Genomic DNA, 7,565 nt, shown 5'->3' on the forward strand with positions numbered 1-7,565 from the left:
AAGTAGTAAAGCAGAATAATGAAAAGATAAAATCTCGTCATCAGCTCACACGATTATATCTGCAAAAAGGAGTGCTTTCTAATATTGTATTATTATAGCCAAAGCAAAATATATCAATACAATAGAGCGAGGAGTATCCAAAAAATTGAAACAAAAATAGAACACATTAAGTAAAAAATATATGAAATCAAACATATCATGCTAAAAACAGAAAATAAAATATAAGGAAAATACAGAAGAAAACTCGAAATGTGAACTACAAAGCGAGCAGTTAATTCAAATGAATTTACACCTTCCGGAATCTTTCAAGAATGAGTTAAAATATTTAGTATTAAGTTTGCCAAATTACAAAATATGAAAACAGAAGCGCAAATAAAGGTCAGAAGCGTGGATAGTGGGTTCTTCTATGGCGCGTTCTTACTGAAGTACTGAAGCTCGTTTGATTTGTTAGTTACCTTGTATTGGCTCATAAATGGAAATGCGCAAGATAACAATATTATATTGGATAATTTAAAGTTTATAATTAATAAGGTTGATATTTTAATATACAATTATACAATATTTCCGATTTTAGAAAATTAACTTCTATTTTTTAAAAAAGGAAATATGATTTGCTCGGTTTGCACAGATTTTCAGCCATGAATTTACCCGAATCAGTTTTGCACATGGTAAAAATATAAATTTAGTTAACAAAGAAGTTTTTAGTAAATTCATTAATATTAATAATAACATACAATTAACTCAATGATTTTATATCTAACTTAATTACATTAGTTAGTTATTCATTTTTATGTTTTTATCAACTTTTCGAAGGGTTAGTCTGTTTTTTGGATAAATAAGCATAACTACATATTCTTTTAATTCTATTCATTTGATTAAAAATAGTATTTAAATAAATGTTTTTAGAAAAATTAGAATTCCAAGTAATTAGTTTATTTATATTAAACTTAAAATCATTTCTTTTATCGTAGAAATCAACAACGCAGATATTTTAATTTTTTTAATAACTAAATACAAAACATTTAAATTAATATTATCATCAAGATTACGGAGCAAGATTAATTCCTCGGGGTAAATATTATTTAACAAAATTGTATAATCCGGAAAATTAAAGATATATATCTAGAAACAAATCTAATATTAAGAGTATACTTTTTTCATAATAGTGTGAAAATAAGTTAACACGTTGAGCACCGCGTCAGCTATCGGTGGCTGACACTGGACTTTCCATTTAGGCCGTGTCCAGAGATGCCAACTGCTCCGGACACGCCAAAATAATTAAAAAAACGGTAAACTTCCAAGTAATTTTTGCAAATATTTGACTATTTTTGCTTGCTTTTTGAAAGGTATAGCCTAACATTGTACCATGAAGTGGTAAACGAATGAAGTGGTATACGAATTATTTAGAAATAGTGGTGGAAAAATATATACTAAATTGAATTTATTAAATCAGGAATCACCAGAGATGCCAACTTGCTCCGGACAGCAAATATATATTTTAAAGTGGTAGTTTATCAATTGTGATTCTTGGTTTAATAAATTCAATTTAGTAGATTTTTATCCACCACTATTTCTACATAATTCATAAGCATATATAATTCACCTCTTTTAACAGATGTTATGATGAACCTTCTTAAAAAATAGCAAAATCCGTCTAATATTTGCAATTTTTTTTCTCCAATGCCCACCTGTGTTAACATCCGTCAATTCAAGCATTGACAGCGCGATTTTGTTGGCCTCTCTTTCAGGGGCACCATATTAGGTGGGCCAACGTCGCTCCTGCAGTGATGACAAATAGCACAGAGAAGGAGAGAACATCCATGCCTTGCCCGGGATTCGAACCCAGAACCTATCTGATGCAAAGACAGTTCCCTGGCCCCTACACAGGCCGGTCGGCTTATTTGCAAATTTAGTTTGTAGTTATTTACCGTGGCCAGATGGGCAAGCCATGTGAAATTAGCGTGGCGTTCAACGTGTTAACTAAGCGAAATGTGTTGTTTCGTGGCTTTTTAATAATTATTTTTTTAATTAAACATTTTTTTAAAAAAAATATTTTATTTCACTAATTTCTCTTTTCGTTAATCTTTATTATATTATTTCCCTTGTTTTGCCTATATTTTTAACTTATTTTATGATTTCTATATACTTGCAGCTTATGCGCAGTAAATAAAAGTAAATTAATTTTCGCTCTTTTCTTTTTGTGCTAAAAGGAAATTGCTTGAAGCCCCAAACCTCCCATTCAGCATCAGATATCTATATTAGTCCTTGTCTTGTGTCTCATTACCAGCCTGAAGCTCTCGCCGATTCATATATGTTAAAACTAGAATGTGATATAAACCATCACCTCCTACATCAAGAAGCCTCCACACGGTCTTTTATAAGTATAGTCCGCGGTGACTGTTTAAAAAGTGAACCAGTTGTGTGCATGAACCCAAAACCTTTTATAAAAGTAATTGAGAGAAATTTATCTTATACATTTGAGAATTGAATCTGTAGTGGTTGACAAGTGAATAAGGCAAACCAATAATATTCATAAATAAAATAAATTTTTAGTCATATATTTGCTACCACTTTCTTATGTTAAATATATTCTGTATTTAATGACTCGTTCGGTAAGTGGATATCCTTCATAGTGGTCAGATCGAACTACCTATAAAAAGCCGTGCGGAGGCTTTCAGTTATAGGAGGCGTTGTATAAATGTGGCTTGAGATAAATATGGAAAAACAAATATGAAGTTTAACAGAATGAAAAATTACATGCAATGGTTCATATTCTACAGTTAAATTTTGGAGAGAATTTCACCTAACGTGGGAAGATAGAATACTCATACTCATATGTGATGGTTATCTTAGCATCAGCCCCGCTAGGGGCTCTAATTAATTCATCTGAGTGGAAATAAATAATAAATCGCCGAGGCGCAACTGAAAGGTGAAAGTTGGGGTTCCGTATCTTTTACTGAGAGAAAATTAAAATGAAGTAGTGTGAACGGAAGTGTGAAATGAAGTAGAGTGAGTATTAAAATGAAGTAAATGAACAAACAAGTTTAAGAGAGAGAAGAGGTTTTGTGGCAGACTGCCTCGCCTCCCTTCGAGGTATTACCCCCCGAGCTTCTCAGGTGCACAGTAGCCACATAGCCTTAGAGAAAAGGAGAAATACATAATAAATGCGCAAAATTATTTGCAAGTATTTAAAAAATTTACGGGACAAAACTCCGTCGGACACAAATGAGTTAAAATTTTTTTAATACTTTATCTTTACTAAACTGCCAAAGAACTGGTAGTAAAATTATTTATCTTACTTGCTTTTTTTTTCCTTCACAAAAATTGACTATAGTGACTCCGGTTACAATGACTAATTAACGGATAAAAAATAATACATGATTTTTTCTTTCTGTTTAGAATAACAAGGTTCCGAGAGGTCTTTTAAAGTGAAGTGGTAGCAAAATTTGTAATTTATTTGTTTTTAAAATTATATTATAAAACGTTCCTGATCACTACACGCCTTGAGTGATTGCTAAATATAGGAAATTCCCACTTCACTTTAACTCTTTAAAGACCAAGTGGCCTTAAGAAGTCCGGACTACTTAACGACCGACTGGGGTCAGTGGGGAACTCTGAAGGGTGAATGGGTAGTAGTGATTGGGAGGGGATGAGCTGCTTGACAGTGATGTATAGGAATTCATCGAAAGTCAAAAGGAAGAGGTGTGCGAACTTCACGCTTTATTCAGAAACACTTCCCCCTGTGGTTTTGGTGTCGTAGTTGTTTCATCCTCGGGACCAGGTTTTCATTTTCCCTCCCCTTCGACTCAAAGCCTAATATGATTCTACTGCTTAGCCCGTAAACTAGCTTGGCGCGATTATCGCCGCTTTTACACCAAATGTTTATTGCCGATGAAACTTATAGAATAAAATATATAACGAGGAAGAGCATGACGCTCTTCCTCACATTTGGATGGTGCGCTTGTAACCTTTTCAGCAATTTCTTGGGGGAAAAAAAGATTACAAGATCATGTACTTACTTTGTTTGAAANTAACAAGGTTCCGAGAGGTCTTTTAAAGTGAAGTGGTAGCAAAATTTGTAATTTATTTGTTTTTAAAATTATATTATAAAACGTTCCTGATCACTACACGCCTTGAGTGATTGCTAAATATAGGAAATTCCCACTTCACTTTAAAGATTAATTTACAGTTCACTCGAAATTTTTTTTGCCAATTTACTATAAATGTTTGTCCTTGCTTAAGAAGCTCCGATTAGTCTGAGAACTCCCGCTTTTAGAAGATACATTAAAAATTGAAAGCAAAAGATGCGATGAAGAAGTAAACCGAAGAGTTGTGTAGACAATTTGAAAAAAGAGAAAATACCTCCCCTCAAAACTTAAATGGAAAATTAAAATATAGGAGAACTCAATCAGTGCTAAGTTCCTTGGATGCCTTCGCACCTTCTTATCGATATAGTCTCCTCAAACTATTTAATAAGAGAAATGATTCGACATAGATATGGGGATTTCACATATTCATCTGAAATCGAGTAGGTTTGCTTAGAAATATATGGCTAGATTAAAAATCTGTAGATTTACCACCATCTAGAGATTTTTTAAATGGCAGCAACATTGGGAAAATTAAAGATATTTTGAAATATTCAAAACTTCTACAGATAATTTGTGTGATATCCACAGATTCCCTACCTACAGATAATTTGTGTGATAACCGCAGATTTCCTATCGACAGATAATTTGTGTAGTATTCACAGATTCCCTATCTACAGATAATTTGTGTGTTATCCACAGATTCCCTATCTAAAGATAATTTGTGTGGTATCCACAGATTCCCTATAATTTGTTAATAATTTGTGTGGTATTCACAAATTCCCTACCTACAGATAATTTGTGTGGAATCCACAGATAATTTGTGAGGTAAAAAACCCTTCGAGTACGGTTTTCTAATGCTCGAGAAGATTATAAATAAATATGAAGAAAATTATAAAATTAATATCTTTGGGAAAATTTAAATACCACTTTTCGACTGAAAGAAATAAGGCATTATATTTTATATTCAAACAACAAACCCTCCATTGCATACCAGAATGTTAAAATTCTGTGCCTGTTAAATTCAATGGTTTTGATTAGTTTGAAATGTATATAAAAAATCGGCTTATTTTTTTTCTTCAAGTTTTCGTTTTTATTAGGTTCTGAGAGTAAAAGGAAGAATTTAACCGATTTTAAAATATTTCTTGTGGTTTATAATAGGCAGCTTTTTTGCATAATTTTTTCGATCCAACTGTATTATACGGACCCATGGTATGATTTTCACAATGTATTAGTTTAGAAGTACTGAAGGATTTCATATGTCTTTTATTGATATTATTAGTTTTTATAGACTTTTTACTACCAGTTTTTATTTTAAATTATTATTATAATTAGAATTATTTCAATTTATATAATTGAGGTAGTCATGTTTACTAATTAGTTAAAAAATACAAGGCTTGTAAGCCAGTGTGGTTATAATAATTTTATGTCGTTTATTGATACTTGAAATATTGGTATCTGTTCTCGCAGCAACTATAGTGGATGGTATATAGATTATTCCTGAGATTAAGCGAAAGAATAATTTTAACTATTATAAATTTTTAGCATAGTAATTTTATTTCCTCAGTTGGAGAAATCCTGCACCTCAATGTTAAAATAGTGATAGACTATAAATTTGAGAGGAATGAAGGAGAGGAAAAAAATTGTATTTCAAGACGGTAATAGTTATTTAAAAAGAAAACAGAATTTACAGCTTTGCCAATTTTCTTCACTTTTTGGAAAAATTTCGTCTACCGTTAGGTTAAAACGTTACGTTTTAAAGTATGATACTTTACTTTATGAATTTGATTTAATGTTATTTTCCACATCACACATTAAAGCATTTGATTTGAAAGTGGCAATTTAAATAACAATTAAATCTCTATAAAATGATGAGCTTTGAAAACTGATTTCTCACTGGCAAAATATTAATTTAAAAAATATATAAATTAAGTTTCGCAAAAAGGAATTAACAAATGAAATAAAAAAAATTATAACTTAACTATTAATATCTTATTTATTAAAAGGGCATAACAGAGAAACTCAAGTGAAAAGGATTTTAATTATGGATTAATAATTTATTTACATCTGAATAATGTTTCGTTAAGTAAATATTTCATTAAATAAATATTTCATTAAAAAGTCAGTTACATTTCTGGAATATCATTTGCATGGGTTGATGAAAATAATGGAAACACTTCTATATTTGCTCTAAATATAGTTTGTCTACGGAACTCCTATAGAACTCCCCCATCCACAAAGTCTGAGGCCGTTTGCTGCTATGAAAACAAGAATGGTGAGTTTCCGGGAGGGTAGTTTTTCTTCACTCTAGGGCAGTGTTTCCCAAAGTGTGGTACGCGTACCCCTAGGGGTACGGGAACAGTTTAGCTGTGCTAGGCGTTCTTATGTGAAACATCTTGCAACAAACGAAAATTTAAAAAAATTTAATTTAAAAACAAAGCTAGCCATAAAAATGTACGATTACGTATTTTTCTTTTGACTATATTTTTGCAGAGTTAACAGTTAATAATCAGTGGTGTCAACAGCCAGTTATGCTTTTGTGCAATTTTTTATAGTAAAAAATACATTCAATTTTTATTAGTGGTACACAGCGTTACGAAAAATTTAGAAAGGGTACACAAAAGTCATAAGTTTGGGAATCACTGCTCTAGGGCTAACACAATTGATCGAAGGAAAAGATTCCCTTTCTCTTGCCGATCCGAGCTAAAACCTAATGACCCCATACCCCTACTTGAAATAGTTATACCTCGTTACCAGAGTCACAGCCACGGGTCTAGACGAATGACTGGAGGAGTTCTTACTTTAGACAAATTATAAACAATTTTTCTTATAGCAACAAATGTTTCGAAATATTTTACATGCCGAAATTGTTTGTTCAGTTTGAGAGATGATGCTTGAAGCTTTAGAAATGAGGTCATATTTACCCCTGCAAAATTCAGATCAACCAATAGAAAGAGAGGAAGTTAATGACTTCTTTCTTGCTTTAAAACCAGTAAGTTTGAAATCATAGTCATAAAGTTCGAACTATAGCCTCAGATGGGCCCTTTTCCCATTCACAGAGACCTCTGCTTTACTAAATTTAGTCACATATTTATATTTTTTGTTGAATTAACTTTTTATAGCAGTAAATAGTGCGCGGTGTCCCTCCGCGCGGAAGAAGTTAAACTTTGCAACCTGCGACGTTAATTGTAGAAGAATCAGCAGTCGTAGAAGGATCACTAGTTCTATTCAACGACTCTTTTTCCTGCTCGCTTCCGTGCTCTGTAATCACGGTAATATAGTGCATTTTTCCCTCGTGGACTTCTTGAACCAGTGCTTGTGGTTGCCTCATCGTCTCGCCCTGGAAAATGTATTTGTATTAATAATGTATGTGAATGCGTCATAATGTAATTTCAGAAGAGAAACAATCGATTGATATTCACAAGAGACGTACCTTGACATAACCTTAAATCCGTCGCATTGTCCGTGGGATTGTTTTCA

This window comes from Parasteatoda tepidariorum, chromosome 9 (assembly GCF_043381705.1).
Source record: "Parasteatoda tepidariorum isolate YZ-2023 chromosome 9, CAS_Ptep_4.0, whole genome shotgun sequence".
Classification (NCBI taxonomy): Eukaryota; Metazoa; Arthropoda; class Arachnida; order Araneae; family Theridiidae; genus Parasteatoda; species Parasteatoda tepidariorum.